The sequence below is a fragment of the Oryctolagus cuniculus genome, chromosome 3 (assembly GCF_964237555.1).
Source record: "Oryctolagus cuniculus chromosome 3, mOryCun1.1, whole genome shotgun sequence".
Classification (NCBI taxonomy): domain Eukaryota; kingdom Metazoa; phylum Chordata; class Mammalia; order Lagomorpha; family Leporidae; genus Oryctolagus; species Oryctolagus cuniculus.
The window spans coordinates 127,388,301-127,413,739 of record NC_091434.1 but is presented as its reverse complement, the minus strand read 5'-3'; the positions used below and the strand labels follow the sequence as shown (position 1 = coordinate 127,413,739).

The window sequence follows — 25,439 nt, the reverse complement described above, 5'->3', positions numbered from 1 at the left end:
CCTCAGCTTCGTATAGAAATAAAAAGCTAGGAAGCAATGTGCAAAGAAGCAAAAGCTTTGTTTTATTTTGTTTGCAAGATGACTGTAAAGAATCTAGTCTGAGAAAACAGACAGAAGGTTTGAACAGGACACTGGCTTTCAGAAAGTGCCCAAGTTTTTGAAGGCATTGCTGTGTTTTCATTGGGTCATTCACTCTATAAGGGGTGCCCATTGGATGGGGGTTCCACATACTGTATGTTGATTGACTTAGGGCTCAGGGAGTCTCCAAGCAGGGGTCTCTTGGAGATGGCCTGATTCCCCTTAGGAGCTCAGCCCCCTTACTTGCTAGCTGTGAGTGGAAGATTGCAACTTACTTGAAGCTGTGGTCAAAACTACAGGCTCACACATACTGAACAGGAGGCTGTTGTGGGAGAGATGCCAGCAGGTAGACCCAAATTTTCCAGCCACAGCTTGCAGCCTGCTTGCACAAAACTTGCAACCTGCTTCCGTGGACATTCTACCTATGTCTGAGGGGCCCAGAGGCCCTTAGCCCCACCAGATAGCCTCAGAAAGTGCAGAATCCCACGCCTGAGTCTCCAGTTTTATCACAAGAATAGCCAGGAAGCAGCGATTCTACCCTTCTGAGTTTTGATTTATCCTGAGAATAGAAAGGAGAGGTTTCTTGCTGGCTTTGGCAGCCTGCACACTAAAATAGAAAGGAAAGGATTCCAATCACATCTTTCTGATGGCTTTTTATCATGAGCAAGCTAGACAGGGTACACAGGATTACAAATCTGGGATTTTGATGGGTTTTGTCCCCACCTTCTGACCGATTCTTAGCTGCTGTTCTGTTTCTTTCTTTTTTTTTTTTTTTTCCATTCAAAATTGTGATAAGGAGACTTGACTGTCACAATTTCTCAGGTCTGCATCTTCTGGAGCCTCCCTCCATGCTGCTGCTGCAGCAATAGGAGGTTCCTGACTTAAATAAATCTTGCTCTGCTCACTCCTTAATTCATATGGAAAATCTTTCATGTGAGACAAATAACCCAGGTTGCCTGTCTGTACCGCAGTGTCACCCATAACACTGAGAGACTCAGTTATGTAAGACAGCTCTTGCTTGCTCCCTGTGCCCCTCCTCGCTCCAACTTACATGGCCTGTGCCACCTCCCCTGCTCCAGAAGTCCAAAGCCTTGCTCCTTTGTTAAGTTCTACAGAAGGGTTAGCCACCTGTCCCTCTAACTCCCACACTGCATCTTGTTTGGCTTTCCTACTTAGCCACACAATAAAGTGTGGTGTTCATTTTCCTATTATCTGTCTGCTGCCAATTTATTTCACAGACTAAATAATTGAACCTTCATAGTGAACAGATTACCTTTAAAACTTTCCTGCTACAAGAGCCACCTGAATATTTCCAAGTTTTATTCCTAATGCCGAAGAATTTTGGCATGGCATAGTCATTCAATGAGTGCTTGCTGGTGGAACTGAAAAATAATCACTTAATTTCTTACTTACATTGTTTCTTTTGTTTGCTGAAGTTTCATCAATCAATATCCTATCTGGAAAGCTATGTCGAACAGGTCGAAATAATTTGTGGTGCAAATTTCTTTGTTGGATCTCAGTAACAATGGATTCTTCTTGGCCACTCCTTTACCTCAGATTAATTTTTTCTACAGTTAGGCTATTGCAGATTTGTTAGCTTTTCTAATTCTGTTCTGCACAATGCACAATTTCACTAAAAGTACAGGGATATTGGCACTGGTACGGGGAGCCATGGGTTAAGCCACTGCTTACAGCAACAGCATCCCATATGAGTACTGGTTCAGGTTCCAACATATCTGCTTCTGATATAGATCTATGCTAATGTGCATGGAAAAGCAATGGAAGATGGACCAAGATCTGGAGTCCGCTGCTACCCAAGTGAGAGGTAAAAGACCTAAATGGAGTTCCAGGCTCCTGGCTTCGGCCTGGCCCAGCCCCGGCTGTTGTGGTCATCCGGGGAGTGATACCATGAATGGAAGATATCTTTCTCTCTCCCTGTAATTCTGCCTTTCAAATATATCTATATGTATATCTATATGTATATGTATATCTATATCTATATCTATATCTGGGTTAAAATTCCGTGAATTTTATATTAAGCTGTTTTTGTGCATGCCCCCAAATATCTGTAACATTTCCAGTCAAGGTGAGCTGGGCAGTCTGGACCAACTGAATGTCATCGTCACTTGGTGCTGGTTGATTGGTGTGGCTTTGGAGAGCTTCCTGAGAACTCCTGTAGCTTCACCTCCTCGTTGGCGAAGCAGGAAGTAGGGCACTGACCTCACAGCGTTCTGTGTTCATTCAAAGACAAAAGACTGCAATATGCCTCAGGAAGCAGCCTGACAGAACAGAGGTTCTGTGAGTGTGAGTTCCTCCGTCTCCCAGGAGGGTGGCTTTCCTTTTATGGGAGAGTTTTGGGAAAGAGCTATGAGAATGTCAAATTTGTGTGAGCATGTTAAATGAAGACATTTTAGGGAGATTTGAGATCTCCCTTAGCTCAGCCTTAATTATTCAGAGGACTGAGCAGGAGTAACTTGAGGTAAATGCATCATCTTAAAAAATTACCTGCTTAATCTACAGAGGCTCTTTGACTTGCTCCAGGCCTGTAATTAAGCCTTGTCTGAATAGGCAGCAGGATTTTAATCGAGGTCTAAGAGGAAGAAGATGAAATGCAGGGAAGACCGAGCCCCAGCTTTCTTCAGAGTGAAAGATTGCTCGCTTTGAAGAGCAGAGTGAGCTTCTAAAAGTGCTTACAATGGGGAAATTTTAACATTTTCTTTTAACTACACAAGTAACATCAATGTGCTAATTATTCTAAAATGAGCTGAGAATTTGCTGTATGGTTACACTTTATGAAATACTTGAGCTCCATTACACCAAGAAATAAAATGCTGCAAATTCATTTCTGTTAATTCATGCATAATTGAAGCAGGGGCTGCTGTGGAGGCTCCAGAACACGCACGTTTTGGTTCTTTGTTTTCAGTGCCATTGCCATTAAAGGTTTACAGCAATGAAGAGGGGTAAACACATTGGGCTCATAACTTTTATGAACTGTTTAAATGCCTTACAAAGATGATTCAGAAAGGTCTGTAATTGTACAAGCTCATCACTAAACAAGGACTGTAAAATCTCTTGTTTACTTTTTATATAAACCCACCATCAATACAAGAATATTGCAAACAAAGCATGTATTTTGGGGAGGATAGAGATGGGATCTAATTTCCACTTAAGAAAAGTGGCCCCACATAAGCAGGGCCAAATTTTCTTCAATTGCCTCTTAACTAAAATCAGAAAGATCATTTGGATAACGTCTTGGTGAATATGAATGGGAGCCTGGGTTAGCTGAATTTCTCAGTTAAAGATTTAAGCTAAATCATATGAAAAAATAATTCTGGTTTGAAAATCTTGTTAAAATGTTTCCATCAAGCCACACTGCATCCTGCTCTGCCTCACAGGTAATGTCATATGATTAGGTCATCATTTGTCTCTTTGTATTATGTGAAGAAATTCATAATAGTAGCTGTCACCTAAGGGTCGGTTAGTGTAGGCCACAGGTGTTTGCAGTTACCTATTCTCCTCATGCTCACTGTTGCTCTATTCCCGAGCTTTGCAGACAGTAACCCAAGTATGTACTTCTTCAAACACTGCCGGAAACCTAGGAAGCACTCAAGAGACTATTGGTGCATGAATAGAATGCATAAGGAATTTACAGTAAATATCTCCAATCCTTTGCAAATTCTTTGTGGCATCAATAGCGATTCTATAAGTGAGCTTCCCTATGAGACTGAGGGTTCTGCCACTTGGGCATTGTAACACTGAGGAAAAAACTGACAGGATGGAGGTTCCAGCCAGTTCTTTAAGAGCTGAGTGGTTTCTGTGCCAAACTGGGCTGCAGCTCCATCTGTCCACCCAGGCACACCAGCCTGGGCTGCAGGATACTCAAAACTGTGCAGGGTGCTTCTTGGATCTGCTCATTAATAACCTTTGTCTTCTTCTAAATTTATTTGTTGAAAAATATTTTTGCAGAGTTGAGGTTTTGATTAGTTGTATTTTTATTAATTGCGGTGACTGTTCCTTGCCACTGCCGGAGAATTAGGCAGGCTGCCCGCAGCTTGCCTTGACCGAAGAGGGGAAGTGCGCCACCCGCCACTCAGCCTTCCCCAAACCCTGGGGACTGAGCCCAGTGGAAGCAGGGTCTCACTTTATTGTAAAAGGGAGGTGTATATATAGCTGAGGTACAGAAAGGATGGTACAGAGCTGATGAGCTGATTCGGGCAAGGGGTGGGGTGTTATGATGCAAAAGGGTCTTAGCCACTCCTGTTATACCACCTTAAGGATCCTTAGGCAGAAGCGCCCTGCGGTTGGGGTGTTTGCTACCAGGGATTTGAAACTTAAAAGACAGGTTTTCAAATTCCAGGCAGGCTCAGGAAGTTCCTCTAGGCCTCGCTGGATTCAGTGTCCCCCACAATTAATTACTCTTTTCCCTACAGCAATAATTCCTGATGTTTGAGGTTCTATTGATGACAGTATTACTACTGAATCAAAGTCTGGGAACTTGCTCTATGGATGCTGAAGAATATAGCCAAAGAGGGCCCTTGCCATGGCTCATTAGGTTAATCCTCTGCCTGCTGCGCCGGCATCCCACATGGTCGCCAGGTTCTAGTCCCAGTTCCTCCTCTTCCATTCCAGCTCTCTGCTGTGGCCCAGGAGGGCAGTGGAGGATGGCCCAAGTGCTTGGGCCCTGCACCCTCATGGGAGACCAGGAGGAAGCACCTGACTCCTGGCTTCAGATCAGCACAGCTCCAGCTGTAGGGCCATATGGAGAGTGAACCAACGGAAGGAAGTCCTTTCTCTCTGTCTCTCTCTCTCTCACTGTCTACCTCTATCTGTCAAATAAAATAAATAAATAAATAAAAAAGAATGTAGCCGACGACACAGCAGATGAGGAGGTGATGATTTAAGCATAGTTTCTTTGAAAAGATGAAGAGAAAGAAATTCATACACCTGATAGACCAAGCAGACATCTCAGTTACGACTGAGAGCCCAGTCTGTATTCATAGCGGATTTTTATGGATATGAGTATGGGTCCCCCATTACTTCTTCCCCTCCTCCCTCTTCTGGGAACTATGAGTAGGGAATATTTGGAAGTAGAATTCATCGAAACAAACCCCTCCAAAGAGGGTTTCTTATCTACTGGAGAAGCAAACGACTCCTTCATTCCAGTGATTATAACCTTGTCAGACAAGCTGTACCACTGTCTCAAGTCAGTGAACTCCTTTTGATAAAGAATAGGCAAGGGCACCTGGGCTAGGGGAGATGAACAAGACTCTGGGTCCTGCTTTCAGGACTTGTTTCCTCGTTCCATTGCACATAAATATATTTTCTTTAAAATTGCTCATCTTCTTTGGCCGCTCTGACACACATAGGCTAATATCTACCTGGCTGCCCTAAAAACAGTCTTAAAGCTCTGGGGATTATAGAGTAACATTGATTTTGAGACTCAGTCCTGCTTAATTCAATTGAGACAGGTGGAAATCCTCCCAATTAGTAACTGCACAGAGGATGGAAATTAAAGTTGGTGCATCTAAAATAAATGCTTGGAGAGTGAAAAGGCAATTTAATTAACCATATTCACTAACACCTATTCCTTTGAGGGGAACATGTCCCAAGGAGAACTCTGTATGTTTTGGAGTCATACAAAGCTAGGTGCTGATCCTGGCACACCTACTTATAAATGGTACGACTTTGGAACAATTGTTTCATCCTTCTCAGCCTCAACCTTCTCTGTAAAATGGGGAAATAAATATGATTTCTCAATTCAGGTAAGGAAGAAAAATTATATATCTATATATAAAATTTATATATGTATATATATATACACACTTATATATGGGGAGGTAGTACCTAGACCACAAATTCTTATCTCTAAACTCTGTTTTTATACACATTCTGAGTTCTTTTTTAAGTATAGAGAACTATCATAACCAAGATTATAGCTATCAAAACATCACCATAAACTATGTAGAATTTGTGTGGAGGAATCATGCACAGCCTACATATGTGTCACTTGCATCATTAGTAGTAGCCAGCCTTGCACTTGGCCCTTCCAGACTCTATCTCTCTACTCCTCAACCCTGCCCCATTCTTGGCCCTGATGAGACTCATGCTTTGGTCCAGGATGGTGGACTAAAGCAGCAAGAGTACAGGTGCAGCACCCGGTCATAGAGGAGCAAAGTGTTCAATCATGAATGGCCAACAAGAACTTGTTTCCAAGGACTAGTTCTTACCTGACCATCTGCTGTGTGACTTGAGGCAGAACTCCAACAGAACTGCAGCATCTTTAGATTCCTCATCTCTGACATTCCAGTAGTAATTGCCAAGACTGTGAGATAAGGGGAGGTGTATATGTCTCAATCTGGGGACACCTGGTGCCAGCTAATAACCCCTGGGGAGAAATGGATATCATTTCTTGGTGCCCCTGGAGTTATAGCTGTGCCTAAGGCACAGCTGTAGAAATGGAAAACTGGGAATAGAAGCCAGCATTTCAGCAAAATCAGAAAGCTGGCAACCTTACACTGTTTTCTTAAGACTCTACTCTGGAGACTGGGGGCCCTGGGGTGTTGCTTTAAGCCACACTTGGATTAACAAGATTAGATTCAATTTCCCAATGCTCTAGGTACATTATTATTTGACTGCTTTTATTAAAAGTAAAATATCTCTAATTGTAGACTAATTAATGGACTTGTTTATCACTCACAAAGCAGTATAGTCATACATATATAGGAATTATGAAGAAATACTCCTTCATGTTTTCACTAATTTTAAGCATACAAATAAAAATGTCTCCATTGCCTCCCTCCACTTAAAACTTAGACTTAGATATTAATATTTACAGTGGATAATGATAAAAAGTTAAGTGTGTACCCTTCTAGAAATATACACACAGAAGCATAGATTATTCTAGATCATGTGCTGGCACTGAGTGTTGCTTAGTAATGCATAAAGGCTGTTTCATTCTCTCTATTGTTGGAGTGAGATTGCTTGTGTGGATGCTATTGTAGGTTGAATGTGCTGTCCCACATTCATGTGCTGTGAACTTAGACCCCAGTATAGCAGCACTGGAGGAGGTGCCTCATGGGAGGGGTTTAGGACACACAGGATCCACTCCCATGAATGCACTGCTGTCCCTATAAAAGGGGATTGTGCAGTTGGCCCTGGCTTCCACGTCTTCAATTCACTTGTGCTCTGCCTTCTTGCATATGAAGATGTAGCATGAAAGCCTTGCCCAGATGCGAAATGCCAGTGCCTTGATCTTGGGCTTTCTTGTTGCCACCACTGTGACAAATACATTTCTGCTCTTCATAAATTATCCAGTCTGTGTTTTGTTAAAACAGTATGAAATGGACAAAGACAGATGTATTATGAATTATTTAAGCATTTTTTATTGATGCGCATCCAGGCTCATTATTGTTTGTTATTTTGGCCAAGTCCGACTATCCTGCAATGGATTTGCTTATTAATACGTTTGTATGCATCTGTGTGCATTCTGTGGGAGTGACTGTTTGAAGTTGTTACCATTTAAGGGGTGTCTACCGATTGCCTTCCAAATCTGAGTTCCCACAACAGGACATGAAAGTGCCTGTGTACCCTCACTCTCACCAGTTCTGGATGCTTTATAAAAAAACACTGTCAGCCTGGCAACCTAAAGCGGCATTTCCTGTTAATTGGGGTTTGCCTTTTCCTAACTGCTGCTAAGGTTGAGTATATTTTGAATGTCATTATGGCCAAGAAAATGAATCTACTGCTGAGTGAGGTTTCCCGATTCACGCCCACAGTCAGCTCAGCAAGGCATTTATAAAGGCGGTATCCCGCTCCCAGGGAAACAGAAAGGCATTGCACAGCCTGGTGTGTGTGTGTGTGCATGTGTGTGTGTACATGCGTGTGATACCTGCTGTGGACCAAGTCTGGCTGGACTTATTCCTGGTGTTTGCTCTGGGGATTCATTTCTGGGAAAGTACACCTTTGCTGAAATGAAATTAGATGAGACCTTGGTCTTCTTTTAAAACTAGTTTGAGAAACTTTCATTTCAGAATTTCTCAAAATGCCTTCAGCTAATTTAGAGATACCCTAAAGAATGTGGCAAGAGAAGTATTATAAAACAAAAGCATGGAGAGTTTCTGCTCTAGAGGAAGTTTTAGGAAAGAAATAATTTATAAATTTCAATTTCAGAAAACAGCCTGTGACTCAGTCATCATTGGGTCCAAAGTTATTAAGCTTGTGGGTCGTGACATAACTAGGTTATGTAGGAACACAGAAACGAAATTCCTATTTCCTACCTTTTAGGCACTCACAGTCAAAAATAGGAGGTGGAAAGGAGAGGGAAGCATAACATGAGGGCTCTTCAAAAAGTTCATGTGAATGTCTATTATTAAAAAACTATGTGAATTTTTTAAAAAGCACACCAAAATAAGCTTCTTTTTTGAATTCCATCTTTCCATAAACTTTGCACATATCTTCCTACAGTGCTTGAAGACTATATGTGCTGAGTGCAATGTGGACCCATGGTGGGAATATTTGTGTCCTGCTACCTGCTTTCTAAAAAATAATTTTGGGGGCCAACTCTGGGGTATAGTGGTAAAACTACTGCTTATGATGCCAGCATCCCATATGAGTGCAAGTTTGAGTCCTAGCTGCTCCACTTCCAATCCAGCTCCCTGCTAATATGCCTGGGAAAGAATGGAAGATGGCCCAAGTGTTTGGGCCCCTACACCCACGTGGGAGATCCAGAATAAGCTCCTGGATCCTGACTTCAACCTGGCCCGGCTCCAACCATTGTAGTCATTTGGGGAGTAAACCAGCAGATGGAAGCTCTTGCTCTCTGTCTTTTTCTCTTTCTCTGTAACTCTTTCAAGTAAATAAATAAATTATCTTAAAAATAAGTTTCTCTCTACTTTTCCTAGCTTGTGGTTTCTCTGTAACAAAACAGATTCATAAGAGAAAAATCAACAGGCTTTTAATAACATCCATACTTCATGCACAAGCGTATTTCAAAAAGTGTGTGGAAAATTAAGTCAAAAGATAAGTTTATTGTGATGTAAACATTTTTGAAATCCATGCATAAAAGGGATGTTCAAAAAATTAATTAAAAACATGTGTTCTGTGAAAAAACTGTCTGAATTTCAATCTTTTTACACCAAAATAAATTTATCTTTTGTTTCCCTTTTCCATGATTTTTTTCTCCTCATATACATGGGAGATAACCAAGGGAAAAAAAGCAAATCTCCAAGAGGTGATTTGATTTCAGATTTAAACACCATCAAATGGGAAGAAGGACGCTGGGGGCAGGAGCAGTATAAGAGAGGTGATCAGTAGAAGCACAGCAAAGCAGGGTGGGGTTGTTCATGCACACTTGCCAGTGCCTTCCACTGAGGAGTTTCTAATGAGTCAGAGTCAACGTTCCATTCCTGGGACAGAGAGAGATGCCTTACAAATGCAGACTGCCCTTATGGACAATGAATTTCTTTTATGGAACAGCAGCAACTTCTACTAAGTTTTCATGCCTTCTTCTGTGTCTGCTATTTTCCAAAATAATGAGTCCAAAAAGCCAATTATTCCAAAGATGCTTATTTTGGGGTGGCAGATTCTGATCTCCTACAGTTATGTTTGGGTGAAACATATCTCAAACCTCACCTCTCTGTAACAACTGCAAGATTCATTCTAGAAAGAAATGTGTAGTGTGTGTGTGTGTGTGCATAAAGCAAGCCTTCATTAAATTCACTGATTTACAAAATATCTGACCAACTTGCACCTAACAATTTTAACATGATAGCATCATACCAAGTGCAGAGAATGAAGAGATAGATTACACAGCATGTCCTAATTCAATTATAGAACAACAGAAATGGAGAGAATTAATAAAAGCTGGGGTTTCACATTTACAAATGAGGTTTTGCAAATGAGATGCTGCAACCTACAGAAAAATTAAGACTTTTTTTCAGATGCCAGCAGTCACAGAGGTGAAGGCACAGGTAGACAGATAGATTGTTACGGGCAAAATAAGAAAACAGTGCTATGAGGGAATGAGTCATCAAAGCTGATAATATTTGAAGCCCCTGCTTTCAGTTCTAACAATTCCCCAGCAAGGTTGAAAATAGTTGACATATTGTTCTGCTATTATATATTTTTTTCATGCTGGCTTTGCTCTTGCAGATGTAGGAAGTAGACTTACAAACATAAAAGGGAAAATGCTTTTTTGCAGCATTTTGGAAAAAAAAAACAAACTAAGCAATGAAAAGTGCTGAGAATTTCACAAAACTTTGTCCTTGATCAGTTTTGCAAGCCCAAGGTTTCCACATAGTTGAGGTAAACCAAGAGCACACACTTGGAGTTCCTCTCTTCCCACTCTTCCCAGTCACATCCTGGCCCTGGTGTTCCTGAACATCTTCCCTGGGACCCAATCTTCCTCTCATTCCTAATCTGTTGCTCTGCCTTATAAATTTCTTAAAGGAGCTTTGCACTCTCTGAAGGACTGAACAATGTATCCTTGGGAAAAGGTGTAGAGTAAATATGACTCCCACAGATGGCTTGTGCAAAAAAGGAGTGTTGGTAGAAGTGAATCTGGATGTCAGTGTAGAGGTCTGAAGTGGTTGGCTGTAGAGTTTAGGCCTTACTGAATAGGTTTTAGGGTTCCTCATGAAAAGAGTAATGCTACAGTGGGAGTAATCAGAGGTAAACCTAGAAGGTGCATGCATATTGGCTGTGAATTGGAGGAGAGGGTAGAGACTATTACGGAATTATTGCTAATGCTATCAAATGACATTACAGAAATATTATAGAAGTGTAAGATATAGACTCATATTTGATCTGATTTTATAGAAATATAAATTCAGAGCACATGCAGATGTGTGCTTCATTCAGTTATTGAATTTATAGATGATGCTTGTGTTGGGTGTTTTGAGAAGATACAATGATGTATCAGAAAGCCTTTATCCTCTCCCACCATCTGCAACTAATCACAACTTCTGCGTGAGATTCCCTTGGGCATCAGCTACTGGAGAAAGCCTTCTCTGACCCCATGCCACTCAGAGAGTGGTGCCCAGGGCCTCAATATGGCAGTCTGGGTAGTTTCACCATCAGGTTCTCTTCACATGGCCTTAATGACCTCCTTACATGTGAAATCCACTTCCGATTGTGAAGCCCTTAGAGAGGCTCTGTACAATCGTGTTTGCACCCCTAAGGAAGCAGCACTATGCGTACAACAGAAGAGGAAGCAGCTTGTAATGAAAGAACTGTGGCTTACAGGATGGGGGGCGGTGTTGTTTGGTTACAAAGTGTTATAAATGATTCTGATTAAAAAAAATCACTTGTTGTAAGTTCTAGAAAAAATTGGAATATTGGAAGAATATCAATTTTTCTGCAAAGAATTTGAATTGGTTTAACCACATTATAATATGAGAGGATATTTGGTGCTTGACAGAGACATAAAGTCTAAGGCATCACACAAAGGCTTTGCACATTAGCTCTAAGGAGGGAGAAAATGCCAAAACAGACAGCATTAAAGATCAAAAAGATTGAAAATATGTAGAGATTTGAATTTACATTGGGCTATATAGTTCAGTTGGAAGCTAATTTTTTTTTAAAGATTTATTATTTGAAAGGCAGCGTGACAGAGAGAGAGACAGAGAAGGAAAGAGATCTTCATCTACTGGGTCATGCCCCAAATGGCCACAATATCTGGGACTGGGCCAGACCAAGACCAGGAGTTCAGAGCTCCATCCAGATCTCCCTTGAGGGTGAAAGACGTCCAAATTCTTGGGCCACCGTAGTTTGCTATCCCAGGCATCTTAGAAGTGATCAGGATCACAAGCCATGCAGCTGGAACACAAAGCAGTGTTCTGAAATGAGATACCAGCATCACAAGTTGTGACCTACCCTACCGTTGCCACAGCAGCAGCCCCTGGAGCCAGTTTTTATGTAGTGTTAAGTTTATGACATAGAGTACATCTGCTGCTTACGATGATATAGGAACTAGGGCATTGGACGAAAGGGAGTCAGAGAGGCAGCTTTGTTCTCTAGTGAATGGTCCTATGTGGCTTCCTGGATTCCACTTACTCGTTCTTGTGTGACTGTTGCATCACTGAATGTTCACCAAGTGCTTTTGACAATGTGTGAAACTGAGTCAGTACTTAGTGGGTGTAACACCCACTAAGTGCTAAATGCTTTGGGAGTCACAAAAGGAAGACATGTTCAGCTATGGGAAATGCCCAGAACCATGGGCTGCATAGGTCTGCAAAAATCATTTGCTTTGGCTCTGTCAAGGCAATCCCAGGCAGGACTTGAAGTTCAGTAAATCTATCACAGGCTGATTTCTAACTTGATAATTTTGTATGGGCCTGCAAATGATGGTAGAAATACCCAAATGATCCTTGGCAGAAGAAAGTTTCTTACCTTGTGCAGAATACAAACATTGAAAAAGACGGAGGGGATATGCAGAACACCATTGGAAAGGCATCCATTGGTTCTAGCTGGAAAGATGAATAGTCTTAGCAGCTGGAGTCTGGGAAGAGGAATGAAGACATTATAAAATGCAGGGAAGGAAATTTCTATCAGGAACAACCGACCTATCTAAGGAAACAGAAGAGTGGCGTGTGTGGTGATGTGTTAGTGAGATGCTCCCGCCTCCCACCCAGGGAAAGGCAGATGCAGTAGCCAGCTGCACCAATGTTTGTGATCTGTGGTCCCCATGCCTGTTGATGGGTCTGCCCTTGTTCTGAAAATACCCTTAAAGAATTCGTTCCTCTCCTTTTCACACTCAGCGTTCTGTTTGATCACAGAGAGCAGGGCAGAAAGCCAATATGGGACTGAAAGTCTTCAATGGGACTGAATGTCCGCAGGTCTGGAGAGAGCCCTGGAGCGGGCAGAGAACCCGGGAGCAAACCCTTGGGTATTCCTGATGCTGCACGCTGCGATGTTCTGCAGTTTCCTTCCCTTTTGAGTCTCAGTCTCTCCATATGTTACAAGTAGTGTAGAGCTCAACTCTATCTTGTCTGAAATCCTTTCTGGCCACCTTTTCATCTGTCTTGTGTTCACACGTGGTGGAAATACACAGAAGCCACAGGACTCTGCCGAGGCACCGCCTTTGAGCCATCTTTTTGCCTGGATGATTTACATCACCACATAATGGGTGATTTAAAAGTTGAAAAACCAAGGGTAAAAGCAGATGATCCCAGCATCCTGTAATTCTGTGGACTGAGTATTAAACGCGTAACAAACTCCCTATTGCAGAACTGGGTGGGAGTGCCTTCTGAGCAAATTAGATCAGCCCAAGTCATCAGACCTTTAATTTCCTTTTTGAAGTGAGAAAATACACAAGCAATCACCTAAAAATATAATTACAGGGTGAAGTAAATAAGGCAGAGTGCATGTGCGTGTGTGCGTGTGTGTGTGTGTGTGTGTGTGTGTGTTTTAAATCACTCCTTTCAGAATAAACAACTGTTGGAAACTACTTCTGCAGAATGAGCTTCTCCGCTACTGAGGGACCTTCCCACAAATGCATTCAAAGCTACGTGAAAAAAATGTGCATTTCCCAGTGCTAAGGTAATAGGCAATCCAAAGGAAAGATGCATCTAACCATCACAACCAGACAATGGGTTTGACAAAAATGACATCTCCAGGTACGCTACTAGTAATTTTTATTTTACTGAAAGAATGGACCTTCTTTGAAAGTTCACACTTGCCAGTGCTTCTGCTGTTGTTATTCAAAAGTGGCATGGAGTCCTCCTGAGCTGATGCCAATCTGGAAAGCAAGGTGATGGAGCAATTTCATTGAGTGTAGGCAAGGCTCACACGGCACCTGCCCTGTGGATGTGCAGTCCTACACATGACAGGTGACAGACAGCCTGCAAAGGCTTAGCTTCTGTTTAGTGCTCTTTCACAACATAATATGTGCAAAACCAAAGCAGTGGGATCCATGCACAACTCTCTGTGTTACTGCATCTCCACGTTATGCGAGTAAGGACGTGGGGCCACAATGTGCAGGGAAAGACCATTTAGTAAAAACCTGTTGCTGGCCGGCGCCATGGCTCACTAGGCTAATCCTCCACCTGCGGCGCCAGCACACTGGATTCTAGTCCTGGTTGGGGCGCTGAATTCTGTCCCAGTTGCCCCTCTTCCAGTCCAGCTCTCTGCTGTGGCTTGGGAAGGCAGTGGAGGATGGCCCAAGTCCTTGGGCCCTACACCTGCATGGGAGACCAGGAGGAAGCACCTGGCTCCTGGTTTCGGATTGGTGTAGCACGCCGGCCACAAGGCACTGGCCATAGCGGCCACTTTGGGGGTGAACCAATGGAAAAAGGAAGACCTTTCTCTGTCTCTCTCTCTCACTCTGCCTGTCAAAAAAAAAAAAAAAAAAGGTAAAAACCTGTTGCTGTTCCCAGAAGATTTGACCTTGGGTATCCTATCTGCCTCCACAGAAAGAAGAAGAATATTCTTCAGAAGATGAGGGTGAGTGGGTGCAAGGCATCAGCATTTCCTTTAGACATTATGAGCTGTGGTCATGATTCTGCAACTCAGACCCAATGCCAAGTATTTGCATATTTTGGAGAAATTTGAAGGTGGGCAGCTACAAAATTGTTTAAAATATGAGTGGATGCATTATATGGAATTTGAGCAGGGTGAAAATCCATCAGTTGGTGAAAAGACTAAGCCTAGCTGGCGCCGCAGCTCACTAGGCTAATCCTCTGCCTTGCGGCGCCAGCACACCTGGTTCTAGTCCCGGTCAGGACGCCGGATTCTGTCCCGGTTGCCCCTCTTCCAGGCCAGCTCTCTGCTGTGGCCAGGGAGTGCAGTGGAGGATGGCCCAAGTGCTTGGGCCCTGCACCCCATGGGAGACCAGGAGAAGCACCTGGCTCCTGCCTTCGGATCAGTGCGGTGCGCCAGCCGCAGCACGCCGGCTGTGGCGGCCATTGGAAGGTGAACCAACGGCAAAGGAAAACCTTTCTCTCTGTCTCTCACTCTCACTGTCCACTCTGCCTGTCAAAAAATAAAAAAAAAAAAAAGACTAAGCCTACCTGTACATATCCAGATATTTGAATACTGAAGAACAATCCATTGTGCATTGCACACATATATATTGAAGGACTGGTATAGCAAGCAAATAAACCCCCAAATTCCTGCTTTTGTGAAATGTATATTCTAATAGATCCTTGCCGTTTTAGCATTTTAGTAATTTAAGCATATTTTATGCAGTCATGTACACACACGTAGGCCTAGTGTTTTCATCAGATAAGGTACTTTTTTCTTTTTTTGACAGGCAGAGTCAAAATCAGGCACTGCGCTGATCCGATGGCAGGAGCCAGGTACTTATCCTGGTCTCCCATGGGGTGCAGGGCCCAAGCACTTGGGTCATCCTCCACTGCACTCCCGGGCCACAGCAGAGAGCTGGCCTGGAAGAGGGGCAATTGGGACAGAATCCGGCGCCCCGACCAGGACTAGAACCAGGTGTGCTGGTGCTGCAAGGTGGAGGATTAGCTTAGTGAGCCACGGCGCAGGCTTAAGGTTCTTTTTTGCTGCTTCATGAAAGTCAGAGAGAGAGAGAGAAAGAGAGAGAGGGAGAGTGGGAGAAAGAGAGAGAGAGAGAGAGAGAGAGTGCCCAAATGGTCACCATGGCTAGGTATGGGCCAAGCTGAAGCCAGTAGACAGGAAGTCTATCAGGGTCTCCCATACGGGTGGCAGAGATCTGGGAACTTGAGCCATCTTCTGCTGATTTTCTAGGTGCGTTATCAGGAAGCTGGCCTGAGAGTGGAGCAACCATAATTCAAACTGGCACTCAATGTTACAAGCAGGCATCTCAACCTGCTGTACCATAATGCTGGCCTGAGACAGGGTTCTCAGTAGCAAGAATTAGCTGAAACAAGAAGCAATAACACGGGGCCGGCACTGTGGCGCAGCAGGTTAATGCCCTGGCCTGGCCTGAAGCGCCGGCATCCCATATGGGTGCTGGTTCAAGACCCGGCTGCTCCACTTCTGATCCAGCTCTCTGCTATGGCCTGGGACAGCAGTGGAAGATGGCCCAAGTCTTTGGGCACCTGCATCCGCATGGGGGACCTGGAAGAAGCTCCTGGCTCCTGGCTTTGGACCGGCTCAGCTCCGGCCGTTGCGGCCATCTGGGGAGTAAACCAGCGGATGGAGACATCTCTCTCTCTCTCTCTCTCTCTGCCTCTCCTCTCTGTGTAACTCTTTCAAATAAGCAAATAAATCTTTAAAAAAAAAAAAAAAGAAGCAATAACAGAAACTCACTGCAGTTTGTTTAAATTGTAAGCAAATTACTTTTTGGGTATATTTTGGGTATCTCATAAAATTATAGACAATGTTAAGTAAACAAGCTTAAATAGAAGCATTTTGAAATCTATGCATATTTTTTTTCTTTTTTTTAAACTTTTATTTAATGAATATAAATTTCCAAAGTACGATTTATGGATTACAATGGCTTCCCCCACATACCGTCCCTCCCACCCACAACCCTCCCCTTTCCCACTCCCTCTCCCCTTCCATTCACATCAAGATTCATTTTCGATTATCTTAATATACAGAATATCAGCTTAGTATACATTAAGTAAGGATTTCAACAGTTTGTTCCCACACAGAAACATAAAGTGAAAAATAATAGATGATTTTTTTTTTAAATGATGATGAAATCAGAGCAGACCTATTGTCATGTTTAATCCCAGTGAGAGTCAAGTTGGGAATTGATAATTTTTTTTTTTTTTTTTTTTTACAGAGGATCAGTTTAGTATACATTAAGTAAAGATTTCAACAGTTTGCACCCCCATAGAAACACAAAGTGAAATATATTGTTTGAGTACTCGTTATAGCATTAAATCTCAATGCACAGCACATTAAGGACAGAGATCCTACATGAGGAGTAAGTGCACAGTGACTCCTGTTGTTGACTTTACCAATTGACACTCCTGTCTATGGCATCAGTAATCTCCCTATGCTCCAGTCATGAGTTTCCAAGGCTATGGAAGCCCTCTGAGTTCTCCGACTCTTATCTTGTTTAGACAAGGTCATAGTCAAAGTGGAGGTTCTCTCCTCCCTTCAGAGAAAGGTACCTCCTTCTTTGATGACCTGTTCTTTCCACTGGGATCTCACTCACAGAGATCTTTTGCCAGAGTGTCTTGGCTTTCCATGCCTGAAATACTCTCATGAGCTTTTCAGCCAGCTCCGAATGCCTTTAGGGCTGATTCTGAGGCCAGAGTGCTATTTAGGACATCTGCCATTCTATGAGTCTGCTGAGTATCTCACTTCCCATGTTGGATCACTCTCCCCTTTATTCATTCTATCGGTTAGTGTTAGCAGGTACTAGACTTGTTTATGTGCTCCCTTTGACTCTTAGTCCTTTCATTATGATCAATTGTGAACTGAAATTGATCACTTGGACTAGTGAGATGGCATTGGTACATGCCACCTTGATGGGATTGAATTGGAATCCCCTGGTATGTTTCTAACTCTACCATTTGGGGTAAGTCAGCTTGAGCATGTCCCAAATTACACATCTCTTCCCTCTCTTATTCCCACTCTTATGTTTAACAGGGATCACATTTCAGTTAATTTTCAACACTTAAGAATAACTGTGTATTAATTACAGAATTAAACCAGTCATATTTGTCGCTCCCCCTCTTCGTGGAGGAGCAACACAGGACCCTGCGCTGTTCTTTCGTCTGCTCGGCCCTCCCCGGGTTTGCTGCTGGTTCTTCCCGGGTTGGCTACTATCCCTTCCACCTCCGTGGAAGGGCAGTTCCCCCTGGCCACATTCCCCACTTCCGCAGGGGAGCGGCACACCGCCGGCCGGCTCTCTGGGGGGCTGCACGGGTTCCCTTAGATGTTCCCCATAGATGTTCCCTGTGCATGCCGTCTCTCTCCTCCTTTATAGTCCTCCTCTGCCAATCCTAACTCGGCTGCCCACACGCTGAGTACGCTGCTCTCCTCCAATCAGGAGCAGGTCCTGCTGTTTATTGGTTGAACTGGAGGCAGCTGGGTAGAAGCTGTTTTCTCCTCTCCCAGCGCCATATTGTGGGAGAGCAGATGCATAGAATAAGTCTTAATTCCAGTAACTCAGTCCAGTCCGGGTTGCTCCCCACAATATTAAGTAGAACAGACAAAAAAAAAAAAAACTACTAAGAGGGATAATGTATTAAGTTGTTCATTAACAGTCAGGGCTATGCTGATTGAGAAGTTTCTGTACTGCAAAAGAAACAGTCAGGAGAGTGAAGAGACAACCGACAGAATGGGAAAAAATATTTGCAAACTATGCAACAGATAAAGGGTTAATAACCAGAATCTACAAAGAGATCAAGAAACTCCACAAAAACAAAACCAACAACCCAATTAAGAGATGGGCCAAGGACCTCAATAGACATTTTTCAAAAGAGGAAATCCAAATGGCCAACAGGCACATGAAAAAATGTTCAAGGTCATTAGCAATCAGGGAAATGCAAATCAAAACCACAATGAGGTTTCACCTCACCCCGGTTAGAATGGCTCACATTCAGAAATCTACCAACAACAGATGCTGGAGAGGATGTGGGGAAAAAGGGACACTAACCCACTGTTGGTGGGAATGCAAACTGGTCAAGCCACTATGGAAGTCAGTCTGGAGATTCCTCAGAAACCTGAAGATAACCCTACCGTTCGACCCAGCCATCCCACTCCTTGGAATTTACCCAAAAGAATTTAAATTGGCAAACAAAAAAGCGGTCTGCACCCTAATGTTTATTGCAGCTCAATTCACAATAGCTAAGACCTGGAACCAACCTAAATGCCCATCAACGGTAGACTGGATAAAGAAATTATGGGATATGTACTCTTTAGAATACTATACCGCAGTAAGAAACAATGAAATCCAGTCATTTGCAACAAAATGGAGGAATCTGGAACACATCATGCTGAGTGAAATAAGCCAATCCCAAAGGGACAAATACCATATGTTCTCCCTGATCGGTGACAACTGACTGAACACCAAAAAGGAAACCTCCTGAAGTGAAATGGACACTATGGGAAACGGTGACTAGATCAGCATAGCCCTGCATAATTTTTTATAAAAAATTTCTTGAATTTTTGGAAGACTCCCTACATATAGGGATTTGAAAATATTTTGCAGCAAAATAAATTTATCTTAAATTCCATTTTTCTGTGAACTTATCAAAGTCCCCTAGTACAAAGCTGGATGAAAGGAGCTGTGACCACTAACCAACACAGAGCAGCATGGAAGGCCACAGCACTGAGCAAACAATGAGGCACCCAGCCCTGCAGACCAGATGCTGTCCTTTAGAACCACAACCCCTTACACCTGGGATCCCAATTTTCTTCTCTCCCCTGACCCTGCTTCTTAGGGTCACAACCAATCTTGCAAGTCTCAGGGAGGCATGTTTGATTAACCGGTCCAAGCTGGGTGGGTCGGAGTGAAGTGGAAAACAAGTCCTAGTGAAATGCAAGTGGCACTCATGAGCACAGGGCATGCATGCTTTCATCTCTGTCATCTGAAGTTTTTAACATCATGCAAGCCACATGCCAATGGTTCTTTAAATGCAGGAATGCAATCATCTATTGGGTGTGGGTGTTAAGACAGCTTTTTCCCACCTCTACACATTGACATCTTCTTTTATTCTCCATCAGGTTTAAGTGAATGCCTGATTTTATTTATTTGAAAGATAGAGTAACAGGCAGGCAATGACAGAGAAAGTGATCTTACATCTACTGGTTCACTCTCCAGATGACCATACTTAAATACATATATAAATATATATAAGTAAGTATAGTTGAGTACTACTATTCGTGATGTCCAATTAACATAAATGGACTTTGGAGATGAAAGTCTATATGCACAGAAATTTCCTTTTAATCAAGATAATTAACTCCCAGTTCCATTGATTTGCCTACCTGGATACTTTAAATTAGAGCTCACTTGAGAAGTGAACAACAGGATCCTTGACAAAACATTTTTTTTTCAAATTAAATGAATATATGCTTAATGAATGATTTGAAGATGGTACTTTTAAAGAATGCTGTACTTGACACAAATAATTTATATTATAGACAAAACATGAAGTCCAGAAACGAGAACATTACATTTCTCCAAATAATAATGATGGCATACATTTTAAAAAGAAAGTAAGTGGATCTCAGGAGGAGGTATTGCCAATTACTAATCATTTTAAAAAGTTCTTGAACTGAAGCTTAAGTGAGGAGCTCTGAACAGGAAGCGAGGGGAAAGAGTGAAGCCATCCAGGGACCAAGAAATGGGAGCTGGTCCAGTGTGGAGCAGCAGAACTCCACTGAACATCCAGCCAGGGCCTTTACTGCCTTCCTCCTTCCTGCCCATCTGAATTCATGGCACAAAGAAATGAATATCCTTTCTGGGTGGCAGCATCCACAGGTAAGGTCCTCAGGATTCGGCAGATGAAGGTGGGCCATACATAGACTCACAGTAAAGTTCTAGCAAATACATAAATTAATAAGTAGAAGTGAGAGCCTCTGTTGAATGGGTTGCTCTCAGAGACAGGACGGAAGAGTCTTAGAAAGGTCAGCTTTGACTTCCTCAACAATAGAGGGAGTCTCAGGAAGTGAGTATAAATATATCAACTTGTAGGTGTGGGTACTTGGCTTAGCATGTAAAACACGACTTGGAATAAACACACCCTGTGTGGGAGTCCCTGGATTGGATTCCAGGCTCCAACCCTAAGTCCATATTCCTGCTAATAAACACCCTTGAAGGCAGCAGGCGATACTTTAATACTTGGGTCTCCCCCACTCATAGAGGAGACCTAGAATGAGCTTCCAGCTCTGGCTTCAGTCTGCTCCAGACCCAGCCGTTGAGTACATTTAGGGAGTGACCCAGAAGTTGGAAGATTTCTGTCTGCCTCTCGAATATGTCAAATAAATAAATAAATGCAAATTTACACAAGGAAAAAGTGAGATAATCTCCTTCACTTAGAAAAACTAATGTCATCCAAACATATCCTGATGTATTTGTGCACAATAAACCATATAGCAATTATATGAAATTTATAGAAATTTAACCATATAGCAGGGATTCAAGAATAGATCAATAGTAGAAAATCTCTGGGGGCCGGCGCTGTGGCTTACTTGGTTAATCCTCTGCCTGCAGTGCTGGCATCCCATATGGGCACAGGGTTCTAGTCCCAGTTGCTCCTCTTCCAGTCCAGCTCTCTGTTGTGGCCTGGGAAGGCAGTGCAGGATGGCCCGAGTCCTTGGGCCCTGCACCTGCATGGAAGACCAGGAGGAAGCACCTGGCTCTTGGCTTCAGATTGGCGCAGTGCGCCAGCAGTAGCAGCCATTTGGGGGTGAACCAATGGAAGGAAGACCTTTCTCTCTGTCTCTCTCTCTCACTGTCTGTAACTCTACCTATCAAATAAATTAAAAAAAAAAAAGAAAATCTCTGAAAATTATTTACTACAATTGTAGATTCAACTAGGAAATATTTAAGGTTCAGAAAAATCATCTGGGAGGTGGTATGTTCGTGCAGCATGTTAAATCGATGCTTACAATTTTGGCATCCATACCAGCTGCTTCACTTCCAATTCCACTTCTTGCTAATGCACCTGGTAAGGCAGTAGAGGATGGCCCACGTACTTGGGCCCCTGTCACACACACGCAAGACCCAGATGGATTTCTTTGCTCCTGGCTTTGGTCTGATTGAGTCCCGGACATTGCTGTCATTTGGGATGTGAAATAGTGGATAGAAGACCTCTTTCTGTCTCTCTGTCTCTCTTTATCACTCTCCCCCCACAAATAAACAAATAAATCTTTACAGAAAGGAAAAATCATTGATAAAGTTCAAGATTATTCATGACTTCGTGGTCTACTGGAAATGTACAGGGATTTCCTTAACCTTATAAAGTGCCATCAATACAAAACCTACAGCAAATAGTATCTTTGTTAGTGAAACACCTAAGGGGCATTTATGTTCAGTGCCTTAGCCTGTGCAGTAGAAGATGAAAAATGAATTGGAATGTGTAATAAAAAACTTGCTATTATGCACCAATGATATGACTATGTAAAAAATTGAGATTCTGTAGACAATTTATCAGAATTAAATAAGGTTAGCAAAGAGGCTAATAAAGAAAAGATAGATAGAGGTAATTTAATAAGGAAAACATTAAAAAAGGCAAAAAAAACCCTAAGGAAATATTTTGTAAACAAAGGGAAGACGAAGCCTAGTAGACGTGCTGAAGAGAGGACCGTTGAGGAAATGCCCACAATGATCAAATGGTCTCAGGTGCACAATTCCCTTTGAGCCCACCAGAATCTGTAATAATGTGCTTCAGGCTTCAGATACCAATAGAGAATTCCTAATTTGTAGGGTTTCAGGAATAGGAAGTGAACCTCATGGATCTCATGATCAGGAGTATATGGTTCTTTTCCTAGCTTCATCAGTGTCCAGCATATGACTGAAGGATAGGTAGGTTCCAGCTCTGTCCTCCCAGATCAGCAGTAGGTTAGTGCATTAGCTCACATCTGGGGTCAGTGATCCAAGACTTTGTGGGTGATCCAGATTGATGAGCTTAACCGATGGTCTTCAAACTCCAGCATCCATCAGAATCACTCATAGACTCTGTTACCTCACAGATTTCTGGGAGCACTATAAAGTTTCCAATTAATTAAGTCTGTGGTCATGCCCATGGAATTTTACTCCTGAAATACTCCCAGGTGATGTTGAAGCTGATGGTCTTTGGAATGCTTTTAAAAAACGACTGCCCCAGGTATTTGGTGATAGTTTTGATGGAGCTTTGCAGGAGGTTCAGGCACTTATTTTAAAAAGGAAAAGACTAAGGTAAGAAAAGCACATAACACAAAAAACTGTTAAAAAGTTGTAATAAAGGCTTGAGGAAGGGATAGAGAAATTAGCAAGGATACTGACTCTAGACATGGATTTGTGTAACTGAAATTTAGCACATTAAAGAAGAGTTATTGCTGATCATTGCAAAATATGTAGGAGTAGGAATATTGGATAATTTAAAAAAGAACTAAACCATTTATGCATTAGAAAAAAATGAGTGTTTTCATTTAGTGCAGTAATAATTTTCCAACTATGATTTGAAATCCATTCATAGTACAAGACTGATAAATAGTACCCTTGCTCACAATTAGGAAATGCAAAAGAAGCGCACTCAATGCACCATTTGTAATCTGTGAGTCTGGCAAAAACCCAAGACTCTGGATCATCAGGTGTCTGCAGTGCACTTGTGAGAAGCAATGTTTCTCCAACAACAGCACACCTGGAAATCATATCAGGATCTCAAAATTCCACTCATCACCACATAGAACCAAGTTTCTTCATAAAAATGCTTGACACCTGTTGGGCCCTTCCTTTCTCCCTAAGTAGTCCTTTGCCTTATATCCAGTAATTCTTAGGTTGTTGTCCATCTCTCTATAGCTGGTGCCCATGTGATATGGAATGTCACACTTCCTAGCTCCTGAGTCCTTGAGAGTTACTAAAATATGGGGCAGGGCAAATATAGAATGAGTCTAAACCATGTTTTTCTGCCAGATACTTAGATAATGTTAAAATGATAATGGGATTTTAAAAATTTATTTTATATTCTTATTTGAAAGTCAGAGTTACACAGAGAGAGAAGAGACAGAGAGAGAGAGAAAGAGAGAGAGAGAGAGAGAGAGAGAGAGAGAGAAAGTCCTCCATCTCCTGGTTCATTCCCCAATTGGCTGCAAGTTCAGAGCTGCACTGATATGAAACCAGGAGCCAGGAGCCTCCTCCAGGTCTCCCACATGGGTGCAGGGGCCCAAAGACTTGGGCCATCTTCCACTGCTTTCCCAGGCCGTAGCAGAGAGCTGGATCAGAAGTGGAGCAGCCAGGACTCGAACCAGTGCCCATATGGGCTGCTGGCACTGCAGGCGGCAGCGTTACCGGCTATGCCACAGTGCCTGTACCGATAATGGGGTGTTTTCAAAGGAGATAGGAGCAAATTTGAAGAGCCTCTTACAAGTCAAATCCGGTCTAATTCAAACTCAAAATAAATAATAGTCTAAATGGGTTATAAATCATAGAATAGGATGAGAGTACATTAGTTTATATTGACATAAAAATCAGATATGTTAAGAGACTCTTTCTCCCTTAGAGTATAAAGCAAATGAATAAATGTAGAGGTGATGATCGAATTAGAAAATGATCATCTGACCACCAGCACAGTAACAACCAGCTAAGTCTGGATTCGTTGGCAGATACTAGTAAGGAAGTAGATAAAATTAGTGAGCACCAGGATATGTACACAGTCAATGCATCTGCAATACAAGGGGTAAATAGTAAATTTGCAGCGATGCAGTCAGGCAGATGCAAATATAGCCAAAGTCATCAAGATAGCATTGCACGTGATGGTGCAGAAGACAGTATGTGCCTCCTGATACGATTCACCAAGGAAGACAAAGCGTCACGTTGTTCTTATTGTTTTATTTTATTTTATTTATCTGAGGGGCAGTGTTATAGACCGAGAGGGAGAGACGGAGAGAAAGGTCTCCCATCTGCTGGTTCACTCCCAAATGGCTGCAAACAGCTAGAGCTGAGCCAATATGAATGCCAGGAGCCAGGAGCCAGGAGCCAGGATCCAGGAGCCAGGAGCTTCTTCCGGGTCTCCCATGTGGATGCAGGGGCACTGGGGCCCTTTTCTGCTGTCTTCTCAAGCCATCAGCAGAGAACAGCTGGGACACGAACCAGCACCTATATGGGACGCCAGTGCCACAGGCAGAGGCTTAGACTACGATGCCACAGCACCAGTCCTTTTACTTATTCTTACAAATAAAATCACAAGGAGACATTAAGCAGAAACTGAGCAACTTTCTATGAAATAAATTCCCTGACAACAGACTGAGAAACTGATGCAGATTAGAGGAGACTAAAGACATGCACAACCAAAAGCAATGTGGGATCCTGAACTACACTGTAACCCTTCTGATGGTCTCAAGTATTTACTTATTATTTTTTCTCTTAGGGGCAAGCATTTGGCCTAGCGGTTCAGATGCCAGCTGGCAGGTCGACATTTCATATCAACGTCCTGGGTTTGAGTCTTTGCTTTGCTCCCGATTTAAGTTTCCTTCAAATGCAGATACTGAAAAGCAGGAATGATGCCTCAGGAAATCATGTCCCTTTTGCCTATGTAGGAGACCTGGACTGAGTGCTCAGCTGTCAGCTCCCAGCTTTAGCCTGGCCTAGCCCGAACTGTTGCAGGCATTTAGGTAGTGAACCGGTGGATGGGACCAACCTTCCTTCCTTCCTACTATAACATCTATAATCCAACATAGTCCCCAGCGTGGGGTCTCCTTCCTTGTGTCATCTTAAATCCCAAGATGCTGGCTCGCCACAGTGGTCTCAGGCACTGCCCGCTCCTTAGCCT

The 25,439-nt window shown here is 42.7% G+C and overlaps 1 long non-coding RNA gene across 2 annotated transcripts in view; it reads right to left on the bottom strand.

The window, feature by feature from the left end:
* Positions 1 to 5,928: 5,928 nt before the first annotated feature.
* LOC103348727 (uncharacterized) overlaps positions 5,929 to 25,439 on the bottom strand; it is a 64,167-nt gene continuing 44,656 nt past the window's right edge. The window contains exons 3-4 of one of the 2 annotated variants that reach the window (XR_007920469.2): positions 12,466 to 12,574; positions 5,929 to 6,400 (exon numbers count right to left, since the gene is read on the bottom strand). This is a non-coding gene — a long non-coding RNA (uncharacterized lncRNA). Of the gene's footprint in view, positions 6,401 to 12,465; positions 12,575 to 13,694; positions 13,814 to 25,439 lie in introns of those variants that run through there. The other variant, XR_007920471.2, reaches the window with a different exon arrangement.